Source organism: Sinohyriopsis cumingii, chromosome 11 (genome assembly GCF_028554795.1).
Source record: "Sinohyriopsis cumingii isolate HCF-2022 chromosome 11, ASM2855479v2, whole genome shotgun sequence".
Lineage (NCBI taxonomy): Eukaryota > Metazoa > Mollusca > Bivalvia > Unionida > Unionidae > Sinohyriopsis > Sinohyriopsis cumingii.
Window position 1 is genome coordinate 97991757 of NC_142971.1, and position 23860 is coordinate 98015616.

The 23860-nt window shown below is 37.0% G+C and overlaps 1 protein-coding gene across 7 annotated transcripts in view; it reads left to right on the plus strand.

Moving 5' to 3' along the window:
- Positions 1 to 9532: 9532 nt before the first annotated feature.
- Positions 9533 to 23860, plus strand: part of LOC149789084 (filamin-A-like) — a 226899-nt gene continuing 212571 nt past the window's right edge. For 6 of the 7 annotated variants that reach the window (XM_089975267.1, XM_089975270.1, XM_089975269.1 and 3 more), the window contains exon 1: positions 9533 to 9854. The gene's annotated coding sequence lies outside the window, so the exon portion shown is untranslated. The remainder of the gene's footprint in view (positions 9855 to 23860) is intronic. The other variant, XM_089975274.1, reaches the window with a different exon arrangement.

The following is a 23860-nucleotide window of genomic DNA, read 5'->3' on the forward strand; positions in this document are numbered from 1 at the left end:
TACGTGAAAATTAATGATTGGTGTCCAAGCTGAATGTTCTTGTATTATATAAGATGACGTATGACATTCAGTCTGCTACACTGCCTGAATATTTTGGAAACCCTGAATGAACCGACCTTTTTTGAAACAAAACCGGTCGACCAATCACTTTTTAAAGTCAAGAAACACTCACCTACGTTTCCGGGAGATATGCGTGCTTATCTAGTGATAAAGTAATTGAGTTTTGTAGTAACACTGATTTTGAGGATTTCATTTTACCGTATATATATATATATATATATATATATATATATATATATATATATATATATATATATATATATCATGCCACACTACTAAAACATTACCTGAGGTTGCTCACGAAAAGGAAATGGGACTAAATATGAATAGGTCACTGCAACCCACTTTTAAAGTGCCTTCACCTTGCAGTGCGGGACCCGGGTGTCCGAGTCGTCTAAGGCGTTCGCCTTTACAGATCCTTCGCACATCACACCTCCGTCCGCGTTGGTTCTAGTCTTGGTTCGGTCAACTGGAGTAATAGGTAGGTGGCTCTTGGTTCCTCTAAGGCCCTTCCACCACCAAATATACTGACATCTTTGTATCGCCTGTAATGTGCTGAAAATGGGAGTTAAGCCCGAACAATCATCATCCTGTAATGTGTGCACGTATCAGTCCACAAAATCATCCCTCTCAGAACCACGCTCTTCAAAACATGTATGTGGATAATTCGTCGGAAAAACTAGCAATGGATAAAAAAAAAATTTACACCATTTTGACCAACTTTCTTTTCATTTCGATTGTTATTATGCAGATTCAAGTTAACATACATTTTGAACATCATTAATCCGTTGGATTCATATTGCAGGATTTCGTATAAGAAAGATAATGCTGTATTACACATCATGCGCTTTTAATAAGCGCATCATGCTGCATTCGCTTCTAATACGACAGTCACGGCTATATACTTTTTTAAATTAATACTTAGAGCCACTTTGTAGGCAAAGTAAACTTGATAGTCACAACACTGAATGCGACTGACACCATCCGCACGTCACATAACAACCTTAGCAGATGTATACTAATATTCACCGATTTAAAGTATCACTATACTACCAAGCCAAATGTAGGTTACACCAACCACATTTGATCGGATTTTGTGCTGAGCTCACGTTGACTCGTATATTCGATATTAATTTATCTCACACACTATGTTTTATATTATTGTGTTAGGTATTTTGCACTTGAATACTGGAACCACAAATAGACTACTCTGACATGTTTTTCATAGTTGAGTTAATTTCTCTGGAAGAATAAGCGTTGCAGCTGTACCGAGGGCCTCAGTGTACTCAGTCTGTAAGAATGACTCGGGTTTTATCGGCTGTAGTCATGAAATGGACACCAGTTATAACAAAACACAGCAGAGCTCGCGCCCAGTTTCCTTGTGATCTGTAATTAATTATAAAATCCTTAGATGTTAGCTAACGACTACCAGGATATCATTTCGTTAATGTATTATGCCACACAAAATTATACAACTGATACGAAATATTATCAAATCTTTTCGACAAATTACCGATATAAGGTTTATTAGTCATTTCAGTTTAGTCAGTTTCTCCTGCTTGCTAAAGATTTCATCAATTTGTTTATTTATTTGAGCATAACACACAAAAGAAAACGACCATTGACCATGATAGTAAAGTATGATGTATGAAGAAATTGAAAATGAATGCATTTGGTTTCCACTGTGGTCTTCATGTGCTATTTACAACAACAAAAATACATAATTTATGGGAAATATTTTACAATCATTACTGCATACTGTTAAGTGTGAAGCGACAAAAGTTCCTTCATTCATCCTAAAATTTTACACATTTATTTGTGGATTAATTAAACAACTTCTGGATTTAATTAGTCATGAATTATTTCTTTATAATGGACTATTATCCACGGTAAGACTACGCATGACTGGAAACCACTGTTAGTTGCCAGAAAGCGCGAGGGTAACTTTATCTGTAGTTGTATCATGTTTATAAAGAAAAGTGGTTTAAATTTATCTTTCTTTCCATCGATACCGTCATAAGCTGCTGATGTAATAGCCATGAGGGTTAATATAATCTAGTTATTAACTTGAATTATACACACACTTAAACTTCCCGTTCTTATATGCAGCTAGTCAATCGTTAATTATTCAAAATGCGTCGAGTCGTGCATGAGCTATTATTGCATAAGTATATACACAAATAATCACTCTTTACTCGATTTTTCTTTCATGCCAATAGATATTGTGCACGGTGACATGAACAGACTCATAAAAGAAACTTATTGGATTCATAAGTTAGATATTTTGTATCCTAATGGACTTAATGCCAATGCACTATATAAAACTGTATAAGTTAAACTGATACATTGTATATCCTTTATAGCAATATAATTATAAGTATGACTGTTTGTCTCTATTTTATTTAATTAATTATATATATATATATATATATATATATATATATATATATATATATATATATATATATATATAACACCACATTTTAAGTGCACACATCAACAAGTGACCTTTCAATTGAAACTATAGAGGACAAGAATACATTCTTTGCACTCAGTTCTTCGAAAAAAAGACACAGAAAAGTATTTGTTCAGTGCAAAAACATGAAGTAGATTTGCATGTTTGCATGTACATTGCAAGTAATTGTTCATGGTTGTTACCTTCTTACGTTATATTATACAGGTATTAATCTTGTTTTGATGTTATATGAGAAACTGTCGCTGGAGCATGTTATATTACCCAAGGCTCTGCTTGTGAGCAGAGCGATATATGTATACGATATGTGAATACATACATACATACATACATACATACATACATACGTACGTACGTACACACACACACATACATACATACATACATACATAGGTGTTTCAGATTGCAGGATCCGAAGATACAATCTTCACATAACCTGTAGTTCAGAACGTTGCATATATTACTTGTTCATACAGCTTACTGGTTCAGATAAAAAGAGCTCATTGTCCGAACGCTTCATTGACCTTGTGATAGTGATATGTTTCACCGCGTTACGTACATCAGACACATGTGTAATTGTGTGTTTTGATTGCTGAATAGCAATGTTTATGACAATTATTCCATTATATTCAGCATCGCAAAACATGTTGGGTTATATCATGCCGTATGGTATAGTATACGAAAAGGATAAAAACTACATCATTGTATAGTTTTAATATTAATTATGTCAATGCAACGTAACCGTTACCTTGCATCGAAACAATTTAGCGCTGCAACGATATTTGTTTCACTAGTACCGTTGCAACGGTATTCACATTCCGTGGTAACAACATTCGCCTACCATTGCAACTATATTCAGACACCGGTTTTATGGGTCATTTGGAGGTTGTTTCTACATCACTTTACAGTATCGGTGAAGCGGTAGCAGGGAGATAGCTACCATATGGCAAGAGGATGCAAAGTATATGGGCCCACAATTTTTTTTATTACACTACAGATTATACAGGGGTCCATTGGTACGCTTGGCATAGGGGCCCAAATATCCTAGTTACGCCACTGAGCGGTAGGATCAAGTTGTAGCGGTAATTTTACTGTCGCAACACTAGAAGGATGTTACTGTTGTTATGATAAAACAAACCGTGTCAACAACAAAAAGTCCTGTTGCGACGATGCAACAACTGTTGCAAGAGCAAAACATACCGTCGCATCGTTTCATTGGTAGGTTAATACTATGTAACGGCTGACGGATATCGCTGCGATGGTACTGGTAGTTTGTACTCTATTCGTACACCAAAGAGAGATTTTAGCAACGATTGCGATCTATGTTGTATGTATTACTTGCCCAGGCAGCTTATCGGTTTATATAAACAGAAACCCATTATCCAAACGGTTTTACCTGCTCTTTAGCTTGTGATAGTGGTTGAGTTTCACCACTTTACGTGTATATCGGCTCACGAGTAACTGTGCGCACTGATTGCTGAATAACCATGCTTTTATGGGTTGGTGGGTGTTTTTTTTTTCTTTATTTTGATTTGTATCATGCAGAATCGTAATTTGAAACAAAATAGTTTACGGGAATCTTTTTGTGTCCTGTCCTGGTATATATTCATAGTTGTTTCTTTCTACAGGTGTGAGAGAATTACACCTTGGTCTAATGGATATATTAATGATTGTTTGGGGTGGGTGGGGGCAAAAATTTAGTAACTGCAATGGTTTTAATAGTCCAGTCCCACTCTAGAATGATTGAAAGGACCGTCCCCCATAATGACCTACAAAACCTTTTCGTTGTTTGATTTTTCATTACAGGGCGATGGCATAAATTTTATGTGCCGCATTCTCTGATCTCGTGTAAATATCTTCACCCACTCAGTAACACTGACAATATTAAAGTTCACATCGTTAAGCAAATCCAAGGGATCTACAGGCAAAAATGATTCAACACAGCGCCGAGTTCAGCGAAAAGAATTTCTGTGAATGCAACACCCACGCAAACCTTTTCAACCTTTATAAAACTCCATATTTGATTAAACTTGCAGAAGCCGCTATAGTTTATTAGAATTGCCTTCTACAATCCTCGTGTATATTACTAGATCTAGCATTTTGTACAAATCATAAAAATGTCATCTTAATCTGTACGGAATACTTCTGATCTATTCCGCATGTCGTGAAGATTAAAGTTTGGAACAGGCACATGAAACAATGCAACCGTATTGCTTTATGCTATGTCTCGGGTACTTTTCTTTTCAATATAACTGAAAAATCGTTAAAGCTACGTTAAAAAATCAAAATCACACACACACACACACACACTACAATAGGGTCCTAAACTTGATCATTTTTTGAAGGATGAGATCTGAGTTTTCACTCAGTCAAATGAGAGATCACTTCAAAATACCCGTATGTAAAAGACATCCCAACGAGAACGTTATAGTAAACGAGCTGGAACAGTATATGTAAGAGATAAAAATGCTGTTCGGACTCCGCTAGTATCTTACATTGTCGTATATACTCGCTTATGAGACGAGTGCAGCTGCAAACTGGACAGACCTAGATCTGCAGGCGCATGATGCGCTAGCAGATCTGGGTCTGTGCAGTTTGTTAGTAGTAATCACTTGAACAAGTTGTTTGCCTTTGATCTGCAGACTCTTTATGCTACGGCAGATCTGGATATTTCTGGTTTGCAGTTTGACTCGACTTAAAAGCGAGTATACACGGTGTATGGACCTTTTCGCATGTGCAGCCTGCATGTGTTGGCAAAATTCACTTTATTATTATTGTAAAATACTCGGGGGGAGGGGTTTACAAATCTGCTAACTTTTACAACCACAAGCCTGGCTCAGTATGTGCACGTTGTATAACCTATATAAACCAACAGACTGTTAAGAGATGTGACTAACGTTTTGAAACCAGTCATGCATAAATTCCAAACCGCTTACATTTGCCAGAAAGCCTACATTTTGAAAACGTGCAAACAAAATACATAGACTTTTAATTCAGATTACGTGTCCCGTACTGTTTTCGACACGTGCAACGGGTGAAGAAGGCGCACGCATAAGTTTTCTTTGCTTGCGATAATTTGAGGATGAGCACAAATCTTCATCAGTAGATGACGTGATTTACATACCGACTCAGAAATCCTATGTCGGTTGTTCGGCTGGGGATAAATCCGACTCTCACAAAAGGGTAACACAGTGACAAGCATTTGTCAGCCTTTTCTTCCTTTAGATATGAGACCCAAAGTGTGTTGTGCGGTCTATAAACCGTGACAGATACAAGTGTGTTGTGCGGTCTATAAACCGTGACAGATACTACGAATTGCATAAGAATATTCACAAATCGCCAACGCAGAAAGGTGGCGCAAACCAGGAATGTATATAGGTGAAGGTTTGACCCTGTAAAAACGTTTATCATATTATTTTACAGCAAAATAACTGAATAAAGGACTAAACGCTGAAATAATTAAAATGGTTGTTAAACTAGTTTTACGCATATAGGCTTTTTAACTTCTTGCCTATATCCGAAAATGTCGATTAAAATGATAAATATACTGGAGGCCTGATTCTGAAAAATTCCAGTATTAGTGTACTCACTGCAGACATGTGATTTTTCTGTCATGTTTCGGTTATTTTTGTCTATCAAATTACAATTAAGCTGTGATGGGTGTGACTTTTTTTCTTTTGCTACAGACATGTAACATATTATATATTGTACATGTATATGAATGTAAATAGACTGGCGTACCTACACAGTAGTATTAGATGGAAATGACATTTACTTAAAACACAGGCCATTGAACCATGACAAGCTGACATATCACGAGCAGTTTGTCCCCTCTGGAGTGAGATATTATCTCAATAGCTAAAGGATAGTTGTATGTAAGATGTAAACTATACTTTTCCTATCCATGAATCAGATTTATCGCTCCATCAACAACATTTTTGTATGAACGTCGTCGTAGCTGTTTCATTTTGTCGTCTGGCTACAGTGGCGTAGAAAGACATTCTGAGCTTGTCCCCCTTCGCAAAACTCATTTTGATTCCAATCCCAATAAAAACAATTGCTCTGTAGGAATGTTGGGCTCCCTTTGAGTTGCTGGGGCCGATGCTACGCCACTGTCAGACTAGTTTGATGATGTTTTCCAACGTTTTCCAGGATTTGATGTTACAGGTGGTTTTCATTTTTCTGCACTCTTGAATTAATTTGGTTTCATAACTTGGAGATTATCATCTTTAGTCATTGCTTTCATTTCCTATGTGGCCGATAATAAAATTGTATAATTTCGTGTTGTGTATACGATGGTATATCATTATCATTGTTAGTAATCATATCTACAGTTTGTATTCTATTGGCAATGTAATATAGCATAATGTCTCCTCCTTATTAGTTGCATTTCTTGGCTTGGCAAGGAGACATGACATTTTATCAGAGAAAAGCAGTCGTCTGTGACATGGAAGGATCTGCTGCTTATATCCTACGGTTCTATCAACATGTTGGGTTAGCCCATTGTTGTATTCTGTACTAACTGGAGGTTTTTCCGGGTCAAGCTCCTTTATTCTCAATTACTAGCAAATAGTTTTAAATATTTGACATAAATTACCAAAACTTACAGCATATGGGGATTGACTGCGTACAACCCATTTTCAACGTAATCACATAATATTTATGTACTGGCAGTAGACTGCAGTCGTCTCCAATATTCCAAGTTCTTGCAGTCTATTTAAAGATGTACACTAACTCTTTACGTGTCAAAGGGTACTTTTGGTTTAGTTTAAACATATTTTATTTTATAATTGTTTAGTTGGAAATGGCATGATGTACTATGTGAAAGACAACATGTTATAGGAAAGCCGATGGCTTATAATGTTATAACGAAAGCCGATGACTTATAATGTTAAACAAAAGCCGATGGCGTATAATGTTACAACAAAAGAATATGGCTTATAATGTTATAACGAAAGCCGATGATTTATAATGTAGTAACGAAAGCTGATGGTTTAAAATGTTGCAACAAAAGCCGATGGCTTTTAATGTTGTAAAAAACCGATGGCTTATAATGTTATAACGAAAGCCGATGACTTATAATGTAATAATGAAAGCTGATGGCTTATAAAGTTATAATAAAAGCCGATGGCTTATAATGTTGTAAAAAAAAAAGCCGATGGCTTATAATGTTATAACGAAAGTCGATGGCTTATAATGTTATAACGAAAGCCGATGACATAATGTAATAACGAAAGCCGATGACATAATGTAATAACGAAAGCCGATAGCTTATAAAGTTATAACAAAAGCCGATGACTTATAAACTTATAATGTAATAACGAAAGCTGATGGCTTATAGTGTTATAACGAAAGCCGATGGCTTATAACCTGTAGATTACTAACGATGGGGGGAGGGGCAAAACAGCTGTAGAGTACTAATAGGGTTGGTGGCAGCGCCAGAGGTTTGGGGCGCCATAACAGTTTATAAAAATTAAATTTCAGGAAATCGTTCGTAGGGCCATCATCATCGCCTCGGGTCACCATTTACCCTTATTACCTTAGTGCGCCACTGCTTATAAAGTTATAACAAAGGCAGATGGTCTATAATTCTCTCATCCGTTGACGACGCAAGGAGTGTAACTACGTGTGAAGGTATGTGCATATACATGTATATGGATGATGATATTGAATTTAATGAGAAGAAAATTAAATTGTTCATTAGTCAAATTGAATAACATCTCAATTAAACACTAGCATTTAGCAATGGTATATAACGCAACAAAGATACACAATGATCAACATAATAGCATATTAGAATGATATAAAGAAAGAAGATACAAGGAGGGCATTGTGTATAATGTATAGCTTGATAAAATGAAAGAAAGGAGACGAAGAATAGAAAGGAAAAAGAAAGCGAGATTAAAAGGGAACAGCGCTTCCTTGCTGATCGGGTTTTTACAGAGGACACGTTTAATTTGCATTCCTGCAGATTTAGAAGGGTGGGGATGACAGTACTAAAAACAAAAATGTAATCTTTCTCATCCTGATGCTTCAAGATAAGAAACATAAATTAAGTGAGTTCTTTAAGGGACTGTTAATCTGTTATCGCTGTTATTTAAAGTGGACTATAGCGGACCTACACTGATATAATGGATCTTCGTTAACAGTTATCGAGTGACTAAAACGGGCCTACACTGATATAATGAATCTTGGTTGACAGCTATCGACTGACTATAATGGGCCTACATTGATATAATGGATATTGGTTAACAGCTATCGATTGACTAAAACGGGCCTTCACTGAGAGAATGGATCATGGGCTCGATTCAGATTGTAAAATATTTTGCTTATTATGAGTAAATCACCTATCGCTTAAAAATATCAACACTTCTAGATTCCGGTTGCAAGTTAAATTTATACGATTAAAGTTCCAAATAAAATGTGTCGTTAACTGTCTTTAAATGCGTTTGAAAACATAACGAGTATTATGGTCATAGAATTTTTCTTTCCATTGTTTTGTTTGTCTACGAAGATTTTAATCAGTAAATTAACACATGACAATTTCACGCCAGACATTAGTCCTGTAATGACCACATGGAAAGGGAATACTCAGAGAATATTCTTAGCGTGCGAAATAACCTCCTATTTTTAGGTGGATGCGTACTTCTAAGACAGACCTTTTTAACTATGATTCGTTCAGCAAAAACGTTGGGAATGGAAAATCCTAAGATCTATTTTAATATGTTGATTCGGAGCATCATATAATTGTGGCCAAAAGCATTTACCAAACCTCTGATGATGTCAACACAGAACTGATAGATACATTCCCTCAGTACTTTGGAATCCTCAGACTGGTAGCAGCAGGCTAATCAGTACCTTATACCCCCCCCCCCCCCCGCAACCCTGACTTTGTTTTGGGCTATTTTCAAGAACTCTTACACTCCTGATTATAAAAGGATGAGTTTACAGACGGAGCTCTTCATACGACTGCCGCAGGTTCGCGCTCTCGTATTACAGTCCCGCTCCAAATTTGGCAGAGGGAGTTGCGAGCACGCGCCCGTCAGCTTCTGTTTATCTGCGAGAATCGAAATTACTACAGAAGCCGACTCGTATTTCCTACCAACCAGTCTTTGAGAAGATTATTTATATACCATCCCTGTTTGGCTACATGTTGGAGAGGTCGAACTGCCAATGTTCTTCCGCAGCCTCTTTGCTTACATCCTCCATGTTACATCAAGATTCGCCTTGAAATTTCGGAGAAGAAAATAAGCTGTGTTTAGGAATATTGGGTACAAAATTCGCAGTCACCTGGATTTTATTTGTGGAAGACCAAAAAGAAGTAAGATTTTCAATATTTTTCATTTTCATGTTCTAGGTAATCCATTCCAAGCTCTGGTAAAAACTCGCCCGATTGAGTGGTATTGATATGTTTTCCATCACCAGTATGATTTTATATTCAGATATTGATAATTTGATACATAATTTTATATTAGAAGCCATAGGTACTTTGCAGTGTGCACAAGAATGAATATTTCAAATTTTCTTTTATCTGGACGACAACTATCCTTGGCAAAAAAAAGTAAATTTATGCTCGTTGCCGTATGCTAAGATACATCTGAATGGCGTCCAGACTAGTCGATCTCTTTTAAAAGGGTAATGTATATTCAGTTTAGGAAAAAAATGTATGGGTCCTTAGCTAAAAACGACATTATAACTTTTTCACTTCGTTCTTATATGTGTTACAAACTGCTATCGTAACCAGGCGACATTGTGTTCGTAAGCGAAAACTGAGAGAACAGTGTAATTTCAGCAGGTTGTGAATAACATTATCTCTTGGAATATTTTCAAGCGGACAGTTTTCATGTCACACGAAAGTCAGCCATGACAGCCGTGAGAGCTATGTCTATTTGCGCAAGCGCGCACTTGAACATACCGCACTTCCGGCAATGTGTTTGCCAGAATTTGTAAAGTAATTCATCTTCACAGATATCGGTTTATTTGTTTATGAGCCATGTTGTAGACGAACAGTAGAGTCAACGTAACTTCGAAGAATAGCCGGAACACTCTCGTCTCTTTCAGGTGAGAGTCCGAAGTAGTCATTGTGATATATTCTTGATTGGTCCCCAGATGCAAACTCGTTTGACATTTCTGTTGCATCTGATAAAAACGTAACTAGGATTAAAAATATAGCTGTTTTTAAATTCCCTCAAGCCCAGAGAGAAGGCTGAGGATGTTCTGATTCTGTGTATCGAATTCAGAACATGCTCGTCTCTTTCTGATACGATTCAAATAATTTTGACTTGGCAGTGCACAGCGACGAAAGCTGAAGAGAGCGGGTTTTGACCCTGGGTGTCCTTGAGCGAAATCCGACAATAATGTTCTTGTCCCGAGTAGAATGTTATTGTGCTTCTTCGTGTCCTAACAACAAGATCCTTGTTCGAAAACCGCGAAGAACCTCGTTTACGGGCTGAGAACCCACGCCACCTCTGACGCGTGAGTTTACACGAACAAAGATTGCGAAACATGTCAAGCGTGGAACCACTATGTATATATTACGAGATAAACTCGAGTGTTTTGGGCGAGCCTACTCAGGAATGGTCCAGAACCAATGACACCGTTTTCTTGGTGTTGGGCGAAATCCCACAAACAGTCGCCCAAAGTCTCATTGGTGACTACTGCGTCACACTTCCGGTATTTATTTTCTGGTTTTGGCTGGGTTCCAGGGATTCGTATCTAAGTAAATCTGTATCAGTTATTTTAAACTGCTGAATGATACTAGTTTGTGATATATCCAAAATTAGAAGTTTTGAACTAGAAATGTGATTAGATCCAGATAATTAAAGACAGACGTTAAAAATCATATTCTAGGTTATTTCGACTACCCATGCTCTTTTAATATTAACGTTACCTCCGCTACTTTCGAGTGATGGAATGAGAAAAAAAAAAGAAAATGAATAAATGTTTCAGTTTCATTAACTTTAAATTATTGTTAATGTTGCTGTTATTGGTGATATTTCATCGAATCGATTTGACATCTATAGAACTATGACGTAATAACAACTACTGACATGAAGGCTATACATTATGGCTACTTATATTCGAAGTATTTTTTTCTAGAATGCAAACTAAATGACATAGGACGTTCTGATTGCTTGGCTTATTGTTGTATTTTGTAAGATTTCTAATTTTCTCGAGAAGTTAACAATTCTTAACTTTGGAAAAATAAATGCGTAAAGTAATTGCCAGTATAAATTTAAATTATCTGGAGTGTCTAGCGCGTGAGTGGACGTCCGTCGGATGCCGAAAGCAGGCTTGTAAACACAGCAATGGTAGGGTTTTGATACGTGTCCTAAGGTCATTTCATATCAGGAACTTACCCTATGTTTCTTGACAAGTTCTCTTCTACTCTGACCATGGAAAACTGGGGGTGGGAGCGGCACTGTTATCTTTTCCTTTATTTTGTAGCGCTAAATCCAGTATTAGTTTGGTCGTTGAAATGGTATATTTTGATCGCTGCAACGGTAATATCACTGTTATAGTAGCACTTTTGTATCGTCGCAATGCCAACACCATATATTACAATTTAAACGTTGATGTTAACGTTGTAAGGTAGCAACTAAAAGATTGCAGCAACCATTGTAAAATAAACCTCTCCAAAGGAAAAAAAAATTGAATCAGAATAAAAATAATTTAGAATCAATATCGTTTCAATCGCGGGTGAATATCGTTACAGCATTATTCATATACCATGGAAACCAACACCATCACACCAATACCAGTGTTTAAAATACCGTTACAACGGTACAATTAATCGTTGCTGTGGCAAAAGTTACCGTTGCATCAACAAACTCTAGCACTCCAACGATAATGGATACAGCTGTAAGATAGCTCGATACAATCGCACAATATGTGTATACCGTTGCAACGCAACCTTTAGTTTTTTTTTAAATTTCAAAATATTAAATTGTCACATAAATTTAGATTGTGGTTCTGTATCTGAACTTCATCGTACATGCACGTAACTGCCTTAAATGACGTAAATCCCAATAATGTGTATTTTTACCATTTTAGTTATGTGTTACCGTGTAAGTGTCAGGACCTTAATGTAATGCAGCGTTCATGGCATGTTGGCATAACGGTCTTTGGGGTTTGGAAACCCTTCACCTTCACCACACCATTTCCTGGTAGAAAAGTAAAGGGTTTATCACACTGAATTCGTCACATATGTTTCGGTCATATGTGACCTTAATTGACCTCGTCACATAATGATATGGTCAAATATGATATTTTGTCCCCGACCTTAATTGTCTTCGTTACGTAATGTTATAGTCATATGTGATATTTTGTCTCCGACATTATTGTTGTGCAGCTAGATTGGGTTTCTTACTTATAATTCGATACATTTAGTAACTAATCACACAAATTATCCAGTCTGATTAAAACTCAGGACTAATCACAGAGATTATCCAGTCTGATTAAAACTCAGGACTAATCGCACAGATTATCCAGTCTGATACATTTAGTGACTAATCACACAGATTATCCAGTCTGATACATTTAGTGACTAATCACACAGATTAGTCCAGTCTGATACATTTAATGACTAATCACATAGATTATCCAGTTTGATTAAAACTCAGGTTTAATCACAGATTATCCAGTCTGATTAAAACTCAGGACTAATCACACAGAGTATCCAGTCTGATACATTTAATGACTATCACACAGATTATCCAGTCTGATTAAAACTCAGGACTAATCACACAGATTATTCAGTCTGATTAAAACTCAGGACTAATCACAGATTATCCAGTCTGATACATTTAGTGACTAATCACAAAGATTATACCGTCTGATTAAAACTCCGTAATCACACAGATTATCCAGTCTAATCACGCAGATTATCCAGATGGATTAAAACTCAGATCTGCATAAAATACATTATGTCTGAGACTGCGACTGTAATCAGGCTAATTAGAATACCATGATGACAATATCATAACCTCGAAAAATACGGTTAATCTTTTCATTTTCTCCGTTATATTTATCTCTTTTCTAGTTTTATACATCCCACTTATCTCGTATTAAGAAAATAATGCCTTAATTGCCTTTGGGTTGGGTTGGGGTTGTCAGGAGGAATCTTTCGCATGCTCACTCCAATATAATTATGGTGGCGGGATATAAATAAATCCTTTCTTGCAATAAAAATGTAAGAATACTTCAGAATGTATTGCAAATTCGTTTTTACCTTTATGTAATATTAAGGAACAAACCTTTTTGTGGAATCTCTCTTCAAGACGAGGAAGAATTTATCAGTTAAAAATAAAAAGTGAAAACTTTCAGCATGCTGGCTTGTTTCCATTTTTGTATCTGCAGGTAGCGAAAAGAATATGGCTTGCTGCAACAAAATCTGAACACATCAATGTAGAAAAATGCTTGCTGACTTTCAGACTCCTGAAATGTCTAGATTTTTGCTCCCACGCAAACCTCGATTTATCAGCACCTTCAGTGTCGGAATGAAATGAACATACCGGGTCATGGAGTGCAAAGATTGTGTAAGGGTCGTATTCTGTTACCATAGCGAAAGACAAAGCGTGCATATTCCCAAAACACTGCAGCAAATACGGTAGCGCGGTTTTATTAGTCATTTCTAGTGCACATACTCTCGACTGCGAACCCAATACTCGACGAAAAGGGTACGATGCATTATGTGATTTACAGACATACCGGAAGCTTGACCCCTAACCACGTCTGATTTCCATCACTTAGCCGACTGTCAGTTTATATCATACATTATTCAACCATTCTTCATGGAAGTTTACATGTATATTTAAAATAACACTGATTCAAACGGACTTTGTAACAACATAACATATTGTAATTTAACATGACTTACTTTGCTAAATGAGTAGGCGCGGCTATGTTTACTCTGGCGATTGGTTAGTTTTACAATGAAAAATGTGGCTTTCGTGTTCCTTCGTATCAGTTAGACTTAACAAGAATTGCAGGTAATAAAACAATCTAAGTCCATCGAAGCGTCTGTCCGCCCCATTGAATTCAAAGATACTTTATAGAAAACCAACGTGTTCAAGGTTGTGTAGTTGTACGTGACGAAAATGGCTGTTACTCTTGATTTTATTTAGATGAGGGACATACAATTTTGCAAGAAAATATTACGTTGGTGAAAAAAGTATGTAAAATATTTATTTTTACTCTTGCAAAATACGCATTGAGATGAGGTAGTAAATGGACAGATGTAGGCGCGAGCTCGCGCTTGCACGCTAACACATACACATTATCTCTCTATCTCTCTCTCTCTATCTCTCTCTCTCACACACACACACACACACACACACACACGTCATGTCTTCTGGTTAAATTCGTTAATACACGGCAAAGATTTCGTATGCTCGCATACGAGAGTAGATGAGTGGTCGAAGGGGCTCGCTTTTCAAGATCACTAAGATCTCATCTGTCCGCGTGGGTTCGAGTGGTTTGGACTCGGACAATGTATGTATGTAAGAAAGTTTGCCAGCAGTTTCCCGTGGGTCGTTGGTTCTTCCCGGAGTTCGACCGGGTTCTTCTTCAACCAAATATACTGGTCACCATGTATCATGTACTGAAACGTGGCGTTAAACCCATAACAACAATAACAACATACGTATCGCCTCGTGGCCGCTTTTCCGTCTAGTTTCGTGTGCTCGAGTGCATTACTTGCCTATTTCCTAGCATATTCAATTTTGAATACACCCTTCGTGCATACCACTCATTCTACAAGGATTACAAATACCCATTCCAAACATCTGTTTTTACTTGCGTACATTTTTGCGTAAAACCCGCCTCCATCTGTGAACAGTTCGTCTTTATCAATAATTAAGGCCAAAGAACCTACGTCCTAATCCTCCAACACATTATTTGACTGGAGATATTAATTTACACCGGTTGTAGGTGGGTACAGGTTATGTATACAGCTACATACGGGTATTATGTACAGCTACATAAGGGTACACACACACACACACACAGAGGTTATGTATACAGCTACATACGGGTATTATGTACAGCTACATAAGGGTACACACACACACACACACACACACACACACACACACACACATGTACTGCTATATAAATATGCTTAATTAAAGCTGCCCAAATCATCTTGTAGAGAAATTGTCATGATCGAGTTGGAAGGAAGTTATGGGTTTCGCAACATTAATGAGCAAGTCAAATTCTACAGTGAACCTTTGCATCTAATGACCGTCGAAATGGGACACTCTTCGACAACACTCACATTTTCTCCTTCCCAATTATGGCGTTGGGACAGCAGTCGTCTCATTTGAGTCAGACCAATCCCTCAATGAAGACTCACAATCCACACCCTCAAAATATGATCGATGGTCACAATTAGCTTGACGATACTTATAATATTCAATTCATCAAATTAAGGAAATCATACAAACTATTAGATTATTGCCAGGTTTTAAACCACATATGAAACGTACGTTCGTATTTATTTTCATGTTGCATTGACCATGGATCTCGTGGTCAAATATACATTAAAGTATATTATCTGACCTGTACGAAGCATGATTTGAATGCTTTGAGGCTTGCAATGATAATAAATTATTAATAAATATCTACAAATTTGCTTTTGAAAGTTATTTGGTGCGTTGCCAAATATCGTGAATGCCATCGTAAGAACCGGCCATTTATTGGTCAAATAGATTCGTCAAGTGCACGAAACTTCAAGACAGTTTGCACAATATTTTTGTTGCTGTTGTTGTTGTTATTTTGAGACTCCGTTCTTCGACAATATGTCTGTCCTCGTACGATATTTAAAGTGTACGGGCTCAAAGAAGCACACAGATTGGGTACAAAATGTATTCAATGCTGATTTATATTCTAACCTAAAAGAAATTGATACGTCTTATTTTCCATATATAAATTCCATTTTCAGTCTTTTTTCTTTGTATGCATATGCATCTCGAGTTGTAAGCTACGACAAGTAAAGCGGGTCACTTAAATTTGCAGTTGATTTTCAGATTAACACCGTAAAGTTTGCTATAATGACCATTTTCTTGTAAGATATTCTCAAGAATCACGTTTGTAAGCGTGCTCATCAGCAGAGAGAACCTTACCTATCTGATAATCAAAGTACCTGACAATAAGACAGAACATGGGGTATAAAATGGCTGTACTCCATCCAAAATTATCTGTCTCTCTGAGTATTTATTGGATGCTGGCATCCTGCTAAAACTTACATTATGAGGATGTTTTTGTAGTCGTCAAGGATACCATCGGCATAACGACCTGCATGTGAAATCGGGATATGGCTTCATGCCCGGTCTGTATCATATGTACGGAATCCGTAGGTAACAAGCTGCTTTTTCTCCTGGCATCCAAAGAAGGACGTAAAAAGCTGCCTTTTTTCTGTCGACGTCAAATGAAGTATTTCTGATGGACTGGTTCTCTTATATGGGTTAAGCAGAGTACTGCAGTTTGCTTAGCACAGAATCACAAAAATACGAATAATATGATTCGTTACGCAGTCTTTTGACTAGTGTAATTTAACTCAACAACTTTCTTATTTCACACCCCCTCCTCCGGGAAACAATAGGATTACACTTTTATATCAACTTTCTCACGGAGTAATACTTTGAGTTTCCTGCTGACTATTATTTCTTTGATTGTCTGTTTATAATGTAGATATTTTAATGATTACCAGCTGAAGAGTGAATCAATGCTTTCAAAAGACGTTGCACTTTCATTGGTTTTGCAGTCGATAGAGTATACTCATATTTCTTCAAATCGAAAGCTCTTAAAACTATATATTGGAAATTTATAAATATTGCATTATTTTAATGCAACATCTCAGAAAACAGCGGCATATTCAACGCGATTAAGACAAAGACAGTGCAGTATTGATAACAGCAATGTTAACTTTTGCTGGATGTATCATGAACGAACTATCTAATTAACATTCTATCTCCACTGTCCTATGTAACGATCTGACAGCAACCATAATCACTAATTTTATCAGACAATCAGATAAAGACATATCTTAGCGTTTGGGAGATTGAGCAGTGTTGGCTAAGAGCATCAATGTGTGTCTAACGATTTATGAAAGCTACATTTCCATTGGCTAATTCAAAGATCACTAGAATATGACCCCCACGGCGGTTGCTGTCACATTTTTATGTCGACAATGGAGATCTGATTTTAATCAGATTGCATGAACGAAGGTAAACATTTTCCCAAGAAGATTTGCTAGTCCACGCTTATACAATTTAGGGAAGCATTCTTGTCAAACATACTGAAACAGAACTGAACCTTCGGCCAACATAGGACAACCACTTCCCAGTTGACTCACACACAACCGTTTTAGCAGTGCTTGCACACTCACCTGTATTGCATACAGGAACAATGTAATTTGAATCTGTCGCTCATTGAACAAGAAATTATTATGTAGCTATAGAAAAACAAGATACAAAAACTGTTATTTTATTATATGTGTGTATCTGTTTGTGTGTGGAAGTATTTATTGTTTTGCTTCATGTGCCTTATTATTCGACTTACAACAGTCGAAATTTATAATTGTCTTAAACAATCACGTTAAATATCACAAGTAGGCGGCACCTTTTAAGCTGGATGATTTAATCACCCAGGCTTGCATGGTCATAATTGATTAGAATGATCGTGATACAAATCTTGAGAAAAATGTAAAACAGGGTGTGTGTTACTTTGTATGACACATATTGCATAATATTTCACTCAAGCCGTTTTGAGTTGTAAAGGTTTTTACAGTAACAGGGATATCAGCAAACGTTATATCTAATACAACTAAAAGTGTAAAATAAAAACTTACAAGTCTGGGTCCCACAAATAGGTTGTAATTTGACAGTAATAAAGGCTCGTTTTCTACAACAGTTATTATGTTAGGTCATTTTATCGGTCATTCAACCACCCTGTGCCTGCCATATATAATGCAGTTTAAATATTTCAAAATGAATCCATAAATTCATTGTTTAATATACAGCTCCGGTGGACTAGTGGGTAGAGCGTCCGCTTCGGATGCGGGAGGTCGTGGGTTTGATCCCCCGCCGAGTCATACAAAAGACTAACAAAAATGGTACTTACAGCTGCTGGGGGCCCCGAGTGGCCGAGTGGTCTAAAGCGCTCTTCGTTACGGATCACTGCCATCTCACCTCTGTCTGCGGCGGTTCGAGTCTCGGATTCAGCCAATGTGGGTATGTGAGAAAGCTTGCCAGTAGCTTCTCGTGGGTAGGTGGTTCTTTTTGGGGTTTTCCCGGGTTCTTCCTCCACCATTAATACTGGCCGCCATGTATAGCCTATCATGTGCTGAAAAATGGCGTTAAACCCCACCACCACAACAACAACAACAACTAACAGCTGCTTCGCTTGGCCTCATCATTAAGAAGTTAGTGTTAGGACTGGTCGGCCTAGTGTCAGGATAAAACGACAGGTCCACTTATTTTAAGTTTGAATTTCATGTTATGATATCCCTACATGTGATGATGTAGTGGTTGATTAATTTAGTGAAAATACTTTCCTCCAGCCTCGTCTGAAAATGTTTATATGCACAATACTCTGCGTATTGGGCTTCAAATGCACCAACAGTTTCAACGGAATAAAAGTCATTTCAGCACAAGTCTGATGATATTGTAAATCACAATATTTATTTGCGTCATAATATTGTTATTGACATGAGTAGTATTTGAAAGGATGTTTTTGATCCAATAGTGCTAACACACAATTTAATTACGATACAAACAATTTTTATCACCATCAAATGATGGGGACAGGGACATGCCGTTATGTGCTGCTGAATAGGTGGGATCGGCTACGAAAGTGTCTGATCAACTATTTGTACACTCCGGTAATACGTAGCGGTCAACATTAATGTGTGTTACTTCCGATACCTCCATAAATGGTTATTGTTGTTCTTGAATAACGTTTGACACCTATTCGAACCACACACACACACACACACACACACGCACACACACGCATTTCTCAGTTATGCATGGTTAGCACCATAGCTTTTAAAAAATTTCTCTACCCCAGTCCCCTAAAGCACCTCCTAATATCCATCCCCAGGGGGTGAATTAAAACTTTAAAACTATGTTTACACGAACAAACCATCCTCGATAAGATCCACGCGGTTTTAAGTATATCCCTTCAACTGTTTGGTGAGTCCTGTCCTGAAGCAGGCACCTATGATGACTGGCTGTATATATATATATATATATATATATATATATATATATATATATATATATATATATATATATATTTCAAATTTCAAAGTTGGGCTTCAGATGCACCAATTTGGAACAGTTTAACGGAATAAAAGTCAATTCAGCACAAGTCTGACGATATTGTATATATTGGCTGCGAACTCGAGTGTCCCTTGACTCGATTGCATACAGATGCTTTTTTTTTTGAAAGATAAGATAGTAGAACTAAATACATTTCTCACAATGTGTGTGTGTGTGTGTGTGTGTGTGTGTTTGTGTAGTTCGAATAGGTGTCAAACGTTACTCAAGAACAACAATAACCATTTTTGGAGGTATCGGGAGTAACACACATTAATGTTGACCGCTACGTATTACCGGAGTGTACAACTGTTTGATCAGACACTTTATTATCTGCTGGTATATATATATATATATATATATATATATATATATATATATATATATATATATATATAATTGAACATATCATGCAGAGGAAATGGGAGCCAAAGTCACACAGACGACCCATGCTTGCATGGGCGGGTAGGTATAGAACCTTCAACCCTTTAGTTACGTACCTGCTGGTCTCCCAACTGAACTACAGTGGCTCACACACTGTACGGGCTGTAGCGCATATCCCCTCTTTATCTTCGTAAAGGCGGATAAATAAATGTACAGTTACATTCACTGGTTGCCCGACAAACAGTGATGGCATCTCACACGTTTTACGAATGTATTACTCATTCTTACCTTTTAAAATGACATTCTACAAATACCATACCTTTCCGTGAAAGTCAGTAATGTACATGTTTGTGTTTTCGTGCCTATCATCGTATTTATGAGGGACAGACAGTATATCATTATGTGCATATCGCACTGTCATAATTCTTTAACGAAAGAATAATTATTGTCGAGAAGCAGGTACAATTTATGACACATATTTGATACAAGTATCTAACAATTGTGATAGTTGTAGCGCTATTGTGAGAAATATATTTAGCTCTACTATCTTATCTTTAAAGAAAAAAAGCATCTGTATGCAATCGAGTCAAGGGACACTCAAGTTCGCAGTCATTACTGTACCTGTTTACCTCTACATAATGATGACCATCAAGTAGGAACATCGTAGAGACAGATCATCAGTCTTATTATCTACTGAAATAACGGAGTGTTCATATTAATTTTTTCAGTGTTTCGAGGTAAACAGTGTATACGATAAACAGTGTATACAATAAATAAATAGTAATTTGTCATGTCCATATGTAAACCATATTTAAAACTTTTTGCTAGTCTATGTTTTGTTTTGTTCCACGGCAGCATTAAAAGGCAATACAATCTGACCTTGTTTTCGAAAGCTGGGGGACGGGCGTGGTGTTGGTGCGATGGCACAGTACATGCATCTTACACTGACAAATGCTTTCTTCAAATCTCCTTGGCATAAACACTGCAAAGCTATTAATAACGTTGTTTAACACATTGAACTCCAGATGGTTTTGGTGAGTATGGTATGGCAGTAATGTCTATTTGTGGACTTAATTGACTTTGTAATTCACCCAGAAGCATTACAGAAGTTTCATGGATCTTCAAGGCTCCGGGGTGGGTTTTGTGGGTGGCGTTATAGGTTGAGTGAATGAACGGCGTTTAACGACACATCATCATATCTAAGGCAAATTATTTAAGTGCCGAGGAAGGGGACTAGAGTGCCTTTTCCAGAGAACCACCACGGCAGCTGATCGAGGTTCATCTGGATAGGATTAGCGCCTGTCACCTACTATTTGTGGGTCCGCAGCCACTGAGCTGCCAAAATTTCCTCTCCTGCTAGGAGAGTTTTAGTAAGTCATTTGGTTGAGCGTCGGACTCATAATCCACGGGTCGTGGGTTTAATACCTGCCTCATTGCTTCGACTCGTCCTGGGAAGGCACTTAGTACACACATGATCAATAATGCGTTAAAAAGTGACATTGCCTGTACCCCCTCCCCCCCCCCCCCCCCCCCGTCTTCTGCTAGGTGGTGGTTCGGGGGAGGGGGGACATGAGGGATTATTGTGATTGTGGTGGAGTAAATATGATGATTTTAAAAACTACTAAGTTTATTATGGGAACTTTTAAGGGGAAAAGAACAGAGAGGACAAATAATGCTAATTATACATGTTTTAGATGGGACTGCAATAAAATATGACTATGAAGGCAAATTCTGCTCGTTTAGATTTTAACACACACACACACACACACACACACACACACACACATATATATATATTGCATTGCAAGGATAATCATGCGGTACATAGATTAATGAACCCAATATTTTTATTTCATCATCAGATGGTATTGATACAATGTCTGCCATTTGACCAACTGCTTGTTATTATCATTATTTGGGTCGCAGTCGTTCTTAATAGTTTGGTCAGGCTTTGATATTTTGAGTAGACATCAGTTTGTTTTATCTAATTTTATTTTATCAGTTAGATAATAATTGCCTGACAGGCAACGCGACTCCATTCAATTGCACTCCACGATTACCGTAACCGACTCTGGTATCGCAAAGACTCACATAGCTAAAAGTTAAGTTGATAGATGCTAATACTGGAGTTATACAAATATATTTTGCAGGAGTTTTCTTTCAGAGGTGTGTTATCCTGGTCTCCTAGAGAAGGTGGGTAGGTGGTAACTGAAACAGTTATGGGGCCTATCTAAGCTGGCACTAAAGAAAAGAAAGAATACATTTTTTAAAGAATAAACCTATTGAATATTCCATTATATTTCAACAACGACAGAACTTAATTCTGAAATTTTTAGATGTCAGTATAATTCAACAACAGTTTTGACACTGATTTAGAAATGTACTGACCACAAAACAACATTTAAATATAGTATTTGATTCAGAACCCGTTATCCCATATATTAAAGACTAGCAAAAATAATTTGGAAGAATTACTGTGACGAAGTAGTGCCCGGAAATGGTTTATTTGTTGTTATCCATTCTTTCCCCAGTAAACAAGCAATGGGACAAAGTAGCGCTTTGAAATTATTTATTTAATTATATCCTTTATTTACAAATTAAGAAACACAGTAACTGTTGAATTCGCTTAAAAATCTGTATAAAAATTACTAGGTTTAAATTGTAAACAATTTTAAGTGTCCTGAACTCACTCATTACATTTTAGACACAGTTTACAGTCTTATTTTTTTATGTTTTCTTGTAGAAATAAATTAAATAAATCCATAAATATATCAATAGAAAAGTTGTCAAATATTTTTTTACACGTGGATTAATGAAAACTACCCACGTGTCTGAGTCCCTTTGACATGGACTCAAACACACAAGCAAACAAGGTTGATCTTGCGCAGTGATACACGTGCCACTGACAATAAACAAATTTCAGCGGCCATATGAAATCGCCGTTATGTGCGAAATTCACATTTGTTGACAGGTCACTACCTATTGACTTATTGGATTATTGTGTTATGAATTGTAGGACTTTATACACTGTGGGGATGGGAAGCGGGGTTAAACAAATAGACGAATGGTCTGTGGCATCAAACCTTCATAGGAGACACAGGGCGAAGCCCAGAGAAGTTGTTGCATTTTAAGCATTTAATCGGCATAAATTTAACAATTTAACTGAGAAGCTAACTTTAAACGTTTCGGTTGTTTCGCCCCCTCCCCCGTTTTACACTGAACTTAATGTGCTTGGGTTGGTCAAGTGGTCAGACAGGAGCTCAGTGGCTTACCTATGCAGTTTTGCCTAGATGACGTATACAATTTAAAATATTTATAGTTTCAACATTTCTCCTGCAGTTTTCGTAAACGCTCAATGTTTGTTGTTTCCTCTATATGACATATGCAATTTCAAATATGTGTAATTTCAACATTTCTCATGAAGTTTTCTTACAATTTTCAAAGTTCCCTGTCAAGCACTGATTCTTTTTCTTTTCAAGGATAGAAACACAAATCTCAAAGAAATAAGTAGACAGAGCATGCTTTGATTGTCCGAGTGTCAGTAAATTGATCTCCAAAATCAGACCAAATACAATGATGTTTGCTTCCACCTTTGTCTATATACTAGACTGAAATGTATTAC